This window comes from Carassius gibelio, chromosome A8, assembly GCF_023724105.1.
Source record: "Carassius gibelio isolate Cgi1373 ecotype wild population from Czech Republic chromosome A8, carGib1.2-hapl.c, whole genome shotgun sequence".
In the NCBI taxonomy this organism is placed as follows: domain Eukaryota; kingdom Metazoa; phylum Chordata; class Actinopteri; order Cypriniformes; family Cyprinidae; genus Carassius; species Carassius gibelio.
Window position 1 is genome coordinate 9,769,193 of NC_068378.1, and position 15,747 is coordinate 9,784,939.

The 15,747-nt window shown below is 40.6% G+C and overlaps 1 pseudogene; it reads left to right on the forward strand.

Annotated features, from left to right (window-relative positions):
- The first annotated feature begins 979 nt into the window (after positions 1-979).
- LOC128018115 (transmembrane protein 132D-like) overlaps positions 980-15,747 on the forward strand; it is a 114,268-nt pseudogene continuing 99,500 nt past the window's right edge.

Consider the following 15,747-nt stretch of genomic DNA (forward strand, 5'->3'; position numbering starts at 1 on the left):
TTTGTTGTTGCAATGCAGTCTAACAGGGAAAGCTCAAGAGGTTTGCTCGGCCTTACCTATTGAAGGTTCCCTTGACTATGAAACCGTAAAATCTGCTGTTTTGCGGGCATATGAGTTGGTCCCAGAGGCTTATCGGCAGAAGTTTCGGGGGCATATGAAAACAGTCAAACAAACTTTTGTTGAATTTGTGAGAGAAAAGAAAGTGCTTTTCGAAAAGTGGTGTCTTTCTAGCAAGGTTACATCCCTGGAGGATGCAATACAGGAGTTAATCTTGTTAGAAGAGTTTAAAAATTGCGTTCCGGCTAACATTGTTGTATATTTAAATGAACAGAAGGTCACTTCTCTAGCTGATGCTGCAGTTTTGGCAGACGAATTTGTGCTGACACACAAGAATGTTTTTTCTTTGGGTGCAACTGTCAAAATGCAGGTGGAAAATTCGGTGCAGAGTGTTGCACGTCCATTTAAAAATGAAATGACTCGCAAATCAAATGGGGGTGCTGACAAGCGAGTTTGTTTCTTTTGCCTCGATTCAAATCATCTGATTGCGGATTGTAGAGCATGGAAGCAGAAGAGTGGTGCTTCTAAGACTAAAAATGTTGCACTTGTTGATTCCGTACAATCTAACACAGATAAAGAGATGTATCAGCCTTTTTTGTTTAGGGGTACAGTCTCGTTATGGTGTGATTCGGAGTTTAAGCCTGTAACAATTCTGCGTGATACGGGGGCAGCTCAATCGTTTATATCTGCAGGAATCTTGCCGTTTTCCAATACTACTTTTACTGGTCAGGAAGTATTGGTACGTGGAATTGAGATGCGTTGTGTGAATGTACCACTTCATATTGCATACTTGAAATCTGATATTGTTAGTGGGGTAGTCAACTTGGCTGTGCGTGAACAGTTACCAGTAGAGGGTGTTGACTTGATTCTGGGGAATGATCTTGCAGGTGGCATAGTTTTCCCTACACCTATTGTGACCCGCATGCCTAATACTTCCCAAAACGATGATTTAGCTGAGAAGTTTCCGTCTGTGTTCCCCTCTTGTGTGGTTACTCGTGCTCAAGCACAGAAGTTTAAGGAAATAGTAGATCTGTCAACCTCTTTTATAGCTAATGACGTGCCCAAGACTGTGGAATGTGCTCTGTTTATACCACCAGACTCTGATGTTGATGTACCTTCTGGGAGGGAGGAGGGTGAAATGGAGACTTCCTTGAAGGTGGGGAGAGACTCTTTAGCTGTTGCACAGAGAGCAGACCCTTCTTTGGCCAAGTGAGAATAGTGTTGAGAATAGTGTCCATGATTCTAATTCAGGGGTGGTTTACTTTTGGGAGGAGGGCTTGCTGATGCGCAGATGGAAACCACCGAAGGAAGAGCTTGGCTGGCAGGAGGTGCAGCAAATAGTTTTGCCATCTATTTATCGGCAACAGGTTCTGAAACTTGCCCATGAGAATTTTCTTTCTGGACATGTTGGTATAACTAAAAGCTATTACCGCATTTCTAGATACTTTTTCTGGCCTGGACTTAAGAACTCTGTTTCTAAATACTGTAACTCATGCCATGTCTGCCAGATGGCAAGCAAGCCGAATCAGAAAATTCCTCCCGCACCCCTTTGTCCGATTCCTGTTGTAGATGATCCATTTGACCGACTGATTATTGACTGTGTCGGACCACTGCCAAAAGGGAAAGCAGGACATCAGTATATCTTCACAATAATGTGTGCGACCACCCGTTTTGTTGAAGCAATTCCATTACGTACATTGAGGGCTAAGGTGGTGGTAAAAGAGCTTCTTAAGTTCTGTACTACGTTTGGATTACCAAGGATTATACAGAGTGATCAGGGCTCGAATTTACCTCCAAGGTTTTCAGGCAGGCTTTAGAGATGCTGGGTATTGGCCACCAAATGTCTAGTGCCTATCATCCCGAATCCCAGGGGGCCTTGGAAAGGTTTCACCAAACCCTCAAAGCGATGTTGCGATGTTATTGTATCGAGACTGGTAGAGACTGGGCTGAGGGTCTTCCTTATTTGATGTTTGCAACCAGAGAGACTGTACAGGAGTCTCTTGGTTTCAGCCCTGCTGAACTTGTGTTTGGGCACACTATGCGGGGTCCGTTAAAATTACTAAGTGATCAGTTGTTAAGCCAGCCATCTAGACCTGTGCCTGTTGATGAGTATGTTACCTCCATCCGTGAAAAGCTAGGTAAAGCACGAGACCTGGCTAAGTTACATCTGTCTGAAACTCAGTTAAAAATGAAAGAACGGTTTGATGTAAAAAGTGTAAAACGAGACTTTTCACCTGGTGATCAGGTTTTAGTTTTGCTGCCAATGCCTGGGTCGATTCTACAAGCCAAATTTGCTGGTCCGTATTTGATTGAAAGGAGGTTGAATGAGACCAACTATGTTGTTGCTACACCGGACCGAAAGTGCAAGAATCATGTGAATCGCCTTAAAGCTTATGTGAGTAGAACATCATCTGATAACAATAGCAAGCAGGTTGATTCTCTCTTAACTTGTGCTGCTGCTACTGTGAGTGTAATAGCTACGACCTCTACGGACGAGGATGAACTGCAAAGCGGAGGCTTTCCTATTTCTCGCCTTCAGAATTCTGCTATATTACAAGATCCCTCTTGTTTTCTTTCACATCTGACTGCAGAACAGTCTCATGACTTGTTGGAGTTGTTGAGTACTTTTTCAATCTTGTTTAGTGATGTCCCCGGTAGAACATCTGTCTGTGCTCATGACATTGATGTGGGGAATGCCAAACCAATAAAACAACACCCTTACAGACTAAATCCACGAAAGCGGGAAGCTATAAAGGTAGAAGTTGACTACCTGTTAAAACATGGTATGGCCGTGCCCAGTCAGAGCCCATGGAGCTCTCCCTGCTTGCTGGTACCTAAACCAGATTCAACCTTTCGATTTTGCACTGATTACCGTAAAGTCAATGATGTAACAAAGCCTGACTCCTTTCCTCTTCCTAGAATTGAAGACTGCGTGGATAAAGTTGGTTCAGCTAAATATGTTACTAAGTTGGACTTATTGAAGGGATATTGGCAGGTGCCCCTCACTAAACGAGCCTCTGAGATATCTGCATTTGTAACCCCTGATAGCTTTCTACAATACACCGTTTTAGCCTTTGGGATGAGAAATGCACCTGCTACATTTCAGAGGATGATGCACCAAGTTCTTTCGGGAGTCTCAAATTGTGAAGTGTACCTAGATGACATTGTGATTCATTCAGATGATTGGGTACAACACTTAGAAACTCTCAGAGAAGTTTGTAGTCGTTTAAGGACTGCTTCATTGACACTAAATCTGGCAAAGTGTGAATTTGCTAAAGGTACAATTACCTATTTGGGTAAGCAAGTTGGTCAGGGACTTGTAAAACCAATTGATGCTAAAATAGCAGCTATTCTTCAGTTCCCTGTTCCATCTAATAAACGTGAACTAAGACGTTTTCTGGGGATGAGTGGTTACTATCGAGCTTTTTGTTCAAATTTTTCCACCTTGGTCTGTCCACTCACAGATCTCCTCAGTATAAAACGAGAGTTTGTGTGGTCTACCGAATGTCAACTTGCTTTTGAAGCAGCAAAGGATCTCCTTTGTCAGGCTCCTGTTCTCTCTGCACCTGATTTTACAAGGACTTTCAAATTACAGGTGGATGCGAGTGACAATGGTGCTGGAGCTGTATTGTTACAGGAGGATCAAGCTTGTGTTGAACATCCTGTCTCCTATTTTTCTAAAAAGTTCATTGGAGCTCAACGGAATTATAGTGTAATTGAAAAAGAGGCCCTTGCACTGTTGTTAGCTCTCAAGCATTTTGATGTGTACCTGGGTAGCAGTATTAGTCCTATTGTGGTATATACTGATCATAATCCCCTGGTGTTCCTCTCTCGTATGTCAGGTGCTAATCAACGGTTGTTACGGTGGTCTCTTACTCTACAAGAGTACAGCTTAGATATTCGTCACAAGAAGGGGGTGGAGAATGTTATGGCAGATGCCCTTTCTAGAAGTTAAGAGTGGTACCCGATCAATGTATCCACCATCTAGGAGATGTTTGGGTTGACATGATTATTGTGTTTCTTATTTTTATTTTATTTATTTTTGCATTCTTAGTGGTGGGGGTGTTACATCCTGTGGACGTATTTGGGGATTGTGCGCTTTTGGGAGAGTGACTTCACCTACTGGGCAAGTTCGGCATTGCATGTTTTCTTCTCTTGCTCTTTCTGTCTCTCTCTCCACTATAGATCGCTAATTGGATTCCAGCTGATGTCCATCATTTATCAGTACTGAGTGAATGCTACAGAGATCCAAGGTGTATAAGATGGCAAAGAAATAATGCTGGAGGACTGACGGCTACGCGCTCACTCTTTGTCCTGATCCAGATTGGTGTTATTTTGTGTATCTCAGTGGGACCAAGTGTGGTCTTTATTACCTCTTAACTTTGTGAATGAACTTGTCAATTACAAACTATGAGAGAGTGTGTGAACGTTATGGTGGGTGTGTTTATGATTCTTTTTTGTTATTTTCTAATTTATGTAAATACCTTTGTTTGTCTTTGTTAGGAAGCGGTAGGGAGAGGGTGCCATTTGTTTTCAATATATAATATTGTTTATGTTTATGGTAGACAGGGAGATAGGTAAGACTCTGTCATTTATTTTCTTTCTTTTTAGTTAAGGTTATTTAGAGTTTCTGTGTTTAGCTAGAGAGTTTTTTGTTTGTTATGTTGGCCTGGCCCTCTCCTGAAGATTTGCTTCCTCTTGTTATTAATAAATTAAGTTATTTGCTTAATTTAGTGTCTGTGCTTTTCTGGATCAGGGGATTGATGTGACCGTCAGACTTTTTATTTATTTACATTTTGTTACGACGTCATTTAACCCCTAGACTAACAGTGAGGTTCGTAACAAAAGGAATGCTTTTATTATTTGTCCAACAAAATGCTGCACATTTCTTTGTGATATTTAAATGTCAAATAATAAAACTAACTTGATTTTTTTTTTAACAAATTTCAAATAAAATAATAAAATAAATCTCTTCATATAAACAAACTAAGGCTTTGGCTGTGCTTTTTTCATTTACAATCGGAGGCAACCACTGCATTTTAATCACGATCCAAACAAAGATGCTAAATACATTTTATTTAGATTGGAATTAGATTTTGAAATCTGAAGTAAAAACAGAATGGTCTGATTTTAGCTTTGTGAATAAGACACAAATGTCACTCTCTGACAGCGGCTGGCACTAATGGAACAGCGAGTATTTTAATAGGCTGCTGCTCCTTTAAGACCGAATGCATGGATCCAATTCAATGATGCACTTGAGATTTCTTTCACCAGTTTACATTCACTTAAAGGGACACTAAGTAGGAATTACTCCCATTTGTTGGTGAAATTGTATTTTGCATTCAAACTAATTTTGCTCTCCAGCGCCTAGCTTTTTCAAATGCGCGTTGCATCTACGGTAGGCGATATGTACCAAAAAGCTTTGACGGGATGTCTTCTAATAGCACTTCGTCGAGTTTTCCTTCAGGTGAACAGGTGTGTTATTTCAAACAAACTGCAACATGGCCATAAACAAACGAATGTTACAGTATGAATTACTGACTGTGGAAAACATGAAATATTATAATTAGTAGTTATGTCTTCTTTATTCGTTATATTTTCTGAATTATGTGCATTGTTAGATATAAAAAAAAATATATTGTAATATAGATTGTAACACTGACTTACCTGTCGAGAAGAAAACTGGCCACTTCAGCGTCTCTTTTGAAATCTTTATCCAGCATTAGCTCTTTCCACCTAGAAAAAGCTTCCCCGACATTAACTCTTGTTTTCTGTAATCTACGGTCACGTTTCCTTTTACGTTCTATTTTTGACTGGTTTGGCGACTATGTTTTCTTCTCCTGTGGCGCGGCATATGTATGGTCCATAATAAGAATGCAATGCAGACTTTTAAACTTGCCGGTGCAGTTTCAAGCGCCTCTCACTGCTCTGCACCTGCATTTCTGGCTCTGACCGAAAACGCGTTGTGGAAACGCGTTGGCTTAGTACTTTTTGTCCCTCTCTGCTATTATAGTTTTGCAAGATGGCGGAACTACATGGAAGCCTCCGTCGACCTACCCGTCCCATGTGTAGCAGAAATGAGTCGAATCAGACAAATCAAAGAGTCTATCAGAGCTGTGTGCATTGAAACGAGAGCCGAATTCCTCAGGAAGTCATAAATCAGTTCTAGTGCCACAAGAACCAAGCAAGATAACCAACCAACCAACTTGTTCACACAACAGCTTTCAACATTAACACCAATATAACAATTATTGACAATTTTAATTCGAAGAAGAGATTGTCAAATTTATTGTTCGTGATTGGAATGCAACGCTGGACATCACATGTAAACCCAGGAGATCAAGTTAAATAGTTGCATTGACTTCCCCCCCCAGCCAGTGAAACCAGACTGAAATTCCTAAGGGGGAAGGGCTTTAAACCTTTGTCTTCACAGAAAAGTCCCTTTGCCAGAGAATGGCAAAGAAACTGCTTTTTATACATTATATATGGACCAGAATGAACTCAAAAAGACTTCTAAATGAATCGTTCCATTGCTTAACTCCATATTCATTTATGTGTAACCCACACATTTGACTATCATGTATAATCACTTATTGTGTATGTCTTTTGATAACTATAGGATACATAGTCATGTCTAGTATTGACATAATCGAATTTTCTTGCTTGATATTGTCCTGACAATCATTTATTTGTAAAATATATCATAATCATGTTATAGGAATCATGTCCAAAATTAGACCCTGTGAGGCAAGAACCACATGCTTGGTAAGATAAACAATGATTTATGATACCCCAGACCCCAGGACCATATCTGATTGGTCAAGGCAACATTTGAGGGGTGGCCAACAAGGAAGTTTAAAAACTTTGGACACGATTAAATCTTGCTTTTAGTTCTAGCATTGCTTGTGCTATCAGTCATGCCTTGCTTTTAGTCTGCTTTTAGTCCCTAGCTGCTGCTATTAGCCATGTCGGCTTTTAGTTCCAGCCTTGCTCGTGCTATCAGTCATGCCTGCTCTTAGCTTTTAGCTTGTAGCTTTAGCTTGTAGCATCTAGCCATGCGGTTAGTCATCATTGTTCTTTGAGCGCGGTTCCAGCGTGCCTGCCTGCTGCTACTATGCCACGATGAGAAAGAAAGCAACCTAGTCTCGTCAAACTTTATTTCTTTTCTTTTCCGTTTGAGAGTTTCGTGTTCTGAGTTAAGTTTTGTAACGTCCATTCAACTTCAACCAGCGAACACGACTCTGCACTTTCAGCCAACGCCCAAGCACGGGCTCCCCAAGACGTCACTTCAGCCACTACTGAACTTCCAGCCAATCAGCGACACCGGGATACCCCTTTCAACGGGAGTCCCTTTCACAGGAAACTAAGGCAACGTATCCCCAGATATTTGTTGTGCTGGTGTATCTAATATAATTTTAGTCACATTGAGGAACTCAATGCAAGGGCTAATTACGTGATTGATGGTTGTTCATGTCTATGCAATTTAACGTATTGCTGTAAACTTGGGATTCCATATTTCCATTCTCTTAAACTCATCTTTCCTTAACTTTCGACCTTCCTACAACTTGTGTGAATGTGTGTGTACGTGCGTTTATGTGTTAGATTAGTTTATATGTCTTAGATTTATCTAATAAAGCCTTATTCATATTGAAAAGAGAAGTATCTTGTGTTTTGTGCTTACAAGTTAATGTCTTAAACTGCCGATCTTGTTACTGTGCTAATTGATAGTGTTTCACTATAGTTTGGATATTAGTATCCAGCGCAGATTTGATGTTAAACGGCTAGTTCACTGAATCGCAGGGCGTCTCCGTGACCAGCCGTGAAACAGTGATTCTGTTCAAATTCCCTTTAAAATCTTAAATGATTCCCTTTGAGCTAAATTGACCTGTTTCCATTACGTTTATAATGGTGGAGAAAATGCGGGCAGTTTAATCTAAATTGTGAGCATAAACCAAGTTATTTAATCTTTGATTTTGCTAAAGGAATGAAAGATGAGAAGCTTGCGAGACCGGAGTATGTAGGTGTGTGTGTGTGTTTGTGTGACGCGTGACGAAAGCAGCGCGCGCCCTCCCGCTTGAATGAAAAGAGCTAGAAGAAACTTTAACTCAAGTCCGTCTCTTCAATGTTAACAGCAGTAAGTGAACTTAAAAGTAAACATCTGAGATCGTACAATAAGGTAGAAATTGAGCGTGTTCCTCATTTGTGTAATGCCTTGTTTTATAGCTGATTTGATTTCACTGCGTGTTCCAGTGTCTCAAACGCTATCTCAGTCACTGTTTGCTGAACGGAGCTAAACTGTTAGTGTTTAAAAAGGGATATAAATCGGTGAATAAAGAATAGTTTTGAGCGGGTTCCTCAATCTATTTATCAAGGTCCCCGTATTCATATTTCATATAGTTTGATTGCCAGTGCGTGTTCCACTGCCGAATCAAATTTGATATTCGACTCCCCTAAGTTAACGTTAAACATTAGAGAACAATGTTTGTCCACTTGTATCCGTTCACAAAGTGAATGCAATCTCGCGTAACACGGCGTGTGTCCGAGAGTAATTTGAATGGGAGTGTTTTAAAAGCTTGATCAAGTAAATTTTAACTGTGTACCAACAGCGAAGGAAAACTTTTATGTTTGTGTCCAGAAAAACTGGCACGGAGAATCAAATTGCTGAGAATGATATTCAAGTTTTTTCAATTCAAGTTTATTTGTATAGCGCTTTTTACAAAACAAATCGTTACAAAGCAACTTTACAGAAAATTATGTTTCTACAATATTTAGTAGTAGCTAGTAGTTTGTGCACATTTGACAGGATTTTAGAAAAACTAAAAAATAATAATAATACAAGACATAGTCAGCTAGACGATGAACTATCAATATTATTAATTAAGTTATTATATGATTAAGTCACACATTTAGGAATAATTGTTAGTTCTGTTTGTTGATTCAGGGTTAGCATCATCTGAGGTCCTCTGAGGGTCAGCATCATCTCTTCTCAGGTGTTCTGGATCCAGACTGGAGCTTGTGTAAATCCTAGAAACAAAATACAGACATCATTAGCATAGCTGCTGATCCAACAAAGTAAAATTAGTTTAACCCAAGCTAATGAATAAAAATGCACCTTTGATCAGATGCAACTACACTCACAATTAAAAAGATACATTATTCGAATGCTTGGCGAAAGAGATGTGTTTTTAATCTAGATTTAAACAAAGAGAGTGTGTCTGAACCCCGAACATTATCAGGAAGGCTATTCCAGAGTTTGGGAGCCAAATGTGAGAAGGCTCTACCTCCTTTAGTGGACTTTGCTATCCTAGGAACGACCAAAAGTCCAGCGTTTTGTGACCTTAGGGTGCGTGATGGGTTGTAACGTGGTAGAAGGCTAGTTAGGTACGCTGGAGCTAAACCATTTAGGGCCTTATAGGTAAGTAATGATAATTTGTAACTGATGCGGAACTTAATAGGTAGCCAGTGCAGAGACTGTAAAATTGGGGTAATATGATCATATTTTCTTGACCTCGTAAGGACTCTCGCTGCTGCATTTTGGACGACCTGTAGCTTGTTTATTGAAGAAGCAGGACAACCACCTAGAAGTGCATTACAATAGTCCAGTCTAGAGGTCATGAATGCATGAACTAGCTTTTCTGCATCAGAAACAGATAACATGTTTCGTAGCTTGGCAATGTTTCTAAGATGGAAGAATGCAATTTTTGTAACATTGGAAATATGATTTTCAAAAGACAAATTGCTGTCTAATATAACACCCAGATTTCTGACTGTAGAGGAAGTTACAGTACATCCGTCTAGTTGCAGATTGTAATCTACAAGATTCTGTGTAGTGTTTTTTGGTCCAATAATTAATATCTCCGTCTTATCCGAATTTAATTGGAGAAAATTCTTTGTCATCCAATCTTTTACATTTTTAACACAATCTGTTAGCTTAGATAATTGGGAAGTTTCATCTGGTCTTGTTGATATATAAAGCTGAGTATCATCAGCATAACAGTGGAAGCTAATTCCGTATTTTCTAATAATATTACCAAGGGGCAACATGTATATTGAAAATAGAAGGGGACCTAGGACGGATCCTTGTGGCACTCCATATTTTACTGATGATAAATGAGATGACTCCCCATTTAAGTAAACAAAATGGTAGCGATCGGACAGGTAGGATCTAAACCATCTTAGAGCCTGCCCTTGAATACCTGTATAGTTTTGTAATCGATCTATGAGTATGTCATGATCTATGGTGTCGAACGCAGCACTAAGATCAAGTAAGACTAGAAATGAGATGCAGCCTTGGTCTGACGCAAGGAGCAGGTCATTTGTAATTTTAACAAGTGCAGTTATATAATAACTACAGCAGGAAGCTGCTATTTGAATTAAGATAAATTTAACTCTATACAAACTGAGAGTTTAAGTGCCACATCGCAAAACCAACTGAAAGGCGGTGTTGTTATTTGTACAGTGTTGAAATGAGCCAACATTTCATGTAACATGCTTAACTGTATTTGCAACAATGCAACGATTCATGTGCTAATCCACTAGAATGTGTTTTGGTTGCCATAGTGACGACCGTGACCCGGAAGCCTAACGTACTTCCGGAGCAACTCTGAACTGTGCACGCGCAGCGCACAAACTCTGCGGTGTCGCTAAGCTAACGAAACCATTGCATTTACATTGAAGTCTATACTAAAGCCACTAGCCTCAAAGGTTAGCCGTTAGCATTACCATCCAGTGGTAGAATAATGTGTGTTTGGGCAACGCTGACGTGATTTAACCATTTTAAACATCTTAACTAACACTTGTTAGTCTCTTTCTTTTTATCGCTCTCTTTTCTCACTAGACCACTTATTTTCATTTTACTAGAAAGGGAAATACTGACTCACAATTATTAATTGTCAAATTGAAATTTAATTGAAACATTAAATTTATTTGGAAGCATTTAAAATTTCCCTCTCAGATCATTTCATTTGATCTTTTATTTCTAGTATTCTCTTTTGGGTCTAATTATTTTAGGAATGAATAAGCCTTGAACTTTGGAAGTAAACTTATTCCTCCTAATTTATTTATTACCCATCTGAATATATGCTACTCAGACCTTTACTTATTTGAATGCGTTTTACCCCTCTTCCTGTTTTGGTTATACACTTAACCACTATTGTTTTACGTATTGATTTCCTCTTTTTAATTTCATGTTTGCATATTTTGCCCATTTATTAATTTTTTTAATTTTCCTATTTCTTACCATTTCTTTTGTGTATCCTAGCCTGGGAACGACAAACCTGAGCCCTAAAAGGAGACATTGTTATCCCTCACTACGAGTTCAAATAAATTAGAAAGACAACTCTCTTTCACTTAAAGTTTATTTTGTTTGATAAGTTGTGCAGCAACTAACACAACGCTCTCCTTGTAGTTCAGATAACCGCTACTGAGACTTACCATCTCCGTCCTCTCTCTCCTTTACTTTCCTCTTCTCTTTTTACATTTGTAGGACATGTAAGAACCATCAATCAATTCTAAGTGAAGTAAATACACAACCGTGCCAAAGACGACGAATCATCCTTATGAATTTGATTGTAATCATCCTGTCATTTGTTCTTCCTAACCTCCCTACATTTGGAAACGCAATCCAAGTTTTAGCATCTCATCCAATGTTGAGATCAATTTAATAGAGATACTTGTTGAGCAACTGTCGCCCTCGCTGACTCCCTGGTGAGCGGTCCAACTGAAAGGTGTACGGTGTCAATCCTGTCAGACTAAGAAAAGAGATATCAGACTCCAGTATGCCGAACAGCTACTGGAGAAAGCCAAGATAGACATCAGAAACAAGAATTCTGAAATCAGTGCTTTGAAAGACCACCTTGAAAGGTACAGAACTGAAATGGACAATCTGACCCAACAACTAGATGATACCAACAATGAGCTCTACATGGTCAGAAAAGAACTCCAAAATGCTTACAAGCACAAACTAGAGCCAAGAAAAGAGAAACATCTCTTAGCCTCATCACTGCTGAGCAGAGCAGAGTCCCACGTCCAAGAACTGGCATATGACGAAAGGAGCGAAGGGCCACAACCCAAAACCTCACCTGCCTTCGCCACACAACCCTTTCCTGCCAACGAAAGAAAACCTCCCGTCCAAGGCCTTGAAGCTGCACACGGGATGACCATCAAAGACCTCAACAAGCTGTCTAAAAACATCAGCAGGTTCAACCCGAACTCCACAGAGAGCCCCGACATCCAAGCTTACCTGCGAGATATCGAGTTCCATATGGAAGTGAGACCTCATGTGACTGACAGAGACTGGTTATACCTCCTTAGAGCCACGTCCAGTTCCGAGGTACGAAACTTTCTAGATCGACAGCCCAGTCAAACCAAGTCAAACTACCAGCGACTTCGTGAGGTCCTGATTAAAGAGTTTACAGACCCAGAGTCTGAACATGGACTGTTAACTGCCTTGGAAACCAAACAAGGTCGTCAAGAGACTCCACAAGCTTACTACAACCGACTCCGACAATCCTACTTTGGTGCACACAACAACTCTGACCTTGAAGAGGATGTGAACTTCAAAACCCTCTTCCTAAAGAATCTGCACCCTGGAGTCAGTCACCATCTAGGTGTCATGGCCTGTCCGAACTCCATGACCATCCAACAGTTGCGTGACCTAACACAGAAGGCCTATAACAAGCAGAAGTTGGCCTCAAAGAAAGGTAACAAAACATCCACACTCTTGAACTCTGTCAACAAAGACTCAAGCCTTGCACTGGACGACACCCAGTGGCATCACAACACCAGAGTCTTCCATCAAGAGCACAGAGAACGTGACGCCCATATCCACGACCGCTTTCAGCCCAACTGCTGGAAAAATCCATGGGACCAGCCACGCTTCTCAAGAAACCAAAAGGATAACATCTGGAAACCTAACCAGATATCCAAAGGTAATCACCCGACTCATCCAAGAGCAACTCGTGTGGGTAAGCGACAACAAAACCCGCCTCAGCACCACTCAGACATGCACAGTGCTGAGTATGCACAAGAACATAACCGCTTACCATTAGAAGACACGGAATAAGTCATGGAACAACTAAGAGAGTTCCTTCAAGACAATTTACATGCATATGACCACAAAGTTGAGTCATGCTCGCTGTGACCAGCGACAGAACGGAAGGCCGGTGATCACCTGGTGCACCACATCAGAGATGACAAGCACCTGTTCAACAACAACCCAGAATGAACAAGTCTTTAACAGCCAACTGTTGATGAAAAATCTGAGGTACTAAAGGACATCACCTCAGTCACTAACAAACTGTCGAATGAACTCCAACTCCAAGTACCAAACTCCCTGTCTGTGCAACAGCAACCACCAGAGCACAGAAGGTCAGAAAGTCTGCTACAGCCAGAAGGCATCACAAGAAGAATGCAACATAGGAGACAAAGTTTTACAACTCAGCTTCACACAGCCATGCCAAACTGCCTCCGACTGTCTGCTAAAGAACTTCCTGCCTTGCTGGACTGACCCTCATTAGACCATGGACACGCCCTCATCCAAGCCAAGGATGCTGAGAGCCAGTCTTCAGTGACATGATAGAAAAAGGGGGAGACAACACAGACTTGAACAGATCTGACCACACATGCACTACACCAGTAACACACAACATTACCTACACCCAGAGGTAAACACATCTACTGATAACACAGTCAACAAACATATTCTTCCCACGGGTAGAATATCCAACTTTTAGCGTAACAAAGTTACACATACCCACCATGAAGAAACGTGCAGCCATCCTCACAATAGGTAGAACACCTGACACTAAGTTAAGGTTCACGACACACTAGCTGCACCTGACATCCTAGCTCAATAGTAGTTGTAACACATGCTAGGAAAACCCACAGCAGCCTTGTTTTGTTTTGTTCTTCTTTTACCTATCCTTCTCCTTCCCCTCTTTCCTGAGTAGGTGAAATGCCTAGACACCCTGCGAGGGTCGAAGGTCTGATATTAGGATTGACTCGCAACACCTAATATACGCCAGCCACTCTAAACTGAATGGAAGCCAGAGAGCTCCATGCATGATAGGTCAATCCATTGGATTGAAAACGAAATTACTAGAAAACTAATGGTAAACATGTAAAGTAAGACAACCTAGAAGAACCAAACAAAGTTAACCACAAATTTGATTGATGAATCAAAATAAAAACAATTTCCAAGACGATCTAAACTATCCTCAATGTGCTAAACTACATTGACTAATTGAAGTTAACCACGTGTACCTAAATAACCTGATGCCTGCACCAGTACAGTAACTGTCATGGAGGTGTTGTCTTGCTGTTTGCTGTGTTTGTCTGCTTCTTCTGCCTTTGTTTCTCCAGCGATCGACGATGTCTTCACCTAAACACCTCGCCGATCGAAAGGGGGATATATGTAGCAGAAATGAGTCGAATCAGACAAATCAAAGAGTCTATCAGAGCTGTGTGCATTGAAACGAGAGCCGAATTCCTCAGGAAGTCATAAATCAGTTCTAGTGCCACAAGAACCAAGCAAGATAACCAACCAACCAACTTGTTCACACAACAGCTTTCAACATTAACACCAATATAACAATTATTGACAATTTTAATTCGAAGAAGAGATTGTCAAATTTATTGTTCGTGATTGGAATGCAACGCTGGACATTACATGTAAACCCAGGAGATCAAGTTAAATACTTGCATTGACTCCCCCCCCCCAGCCAGTGAAACCAGACTGAAATTCCTAAGGGGGAAGGGCTTTAAACCTTTGTCTTCACAGAAAAGTCCCTTTGCCAGAGAATGGCAAAGAAACTGCTTTTTATACATTATATATGGACCAGAATGAACTCAAAAAGACTTCTAAATGAATCGTTCCATTGCTTAACTCCATATTCATTTATGTGTAACCCACACATTTGACTATCATGTATAATCACTTATTGTGTATGTCTTTTGATAACTATAGGATACATAGTCATGTCTAGTATTGACATAATCGAATTTTCTTGCTTGATATTGTCCTGACAATCATTTATTTGTAAAATATATCATAATCATGTTATAGGAATCATGTCCAAAATTAGACCCTGTGAGGCAAGAACCACATGCTTGGTAAGATAAACAATGATTTATGATACCCCAGGACCATATCTGATTGGTCAAGGCAACATTTGAGGGGTGGTCAACAAGGAAGTTTAAAAACTTTGGACACGATTAAATCTTGCTTTTAGTTCTAGCATTGCTTGTGCTATCAGTCATGCCTTGCTTTTAGTCTGCTTTTAGTCCCTAGCTGCTGCTATTAGCCATGTCGGCTTTTAGTTCCAGCCTTGCTCGTGCTATCAGTCATGCCTGCTCTTAGCTTTTAGCTTGTAGCTTTAGCTTGTAACATCTAGCCATGCGGTTAGTCATCATTGTTCTTTGAGCGCGGTTCCAGCGTGCCTGCCTGCTGCTACTATGCCACGATGAGAAAGAAAACAACCTAGTCTCGTCAAACTTTATTTCTTTTCTTTTCCGTTTGAGAGTTTCGTGTTCTGAGTTAAGTTTTGTAACGTCCATTTAACTTCAACCAGCGAACACGACTCTGCACTTTCAGCCAACGCCCAAGCACGGGCTCCCCAAGACGTCACTTCAGCCACTACTGAACTTCCAGCCAATCAGCGACACCGGGATACCCCTTTCAACGGGAGTCCC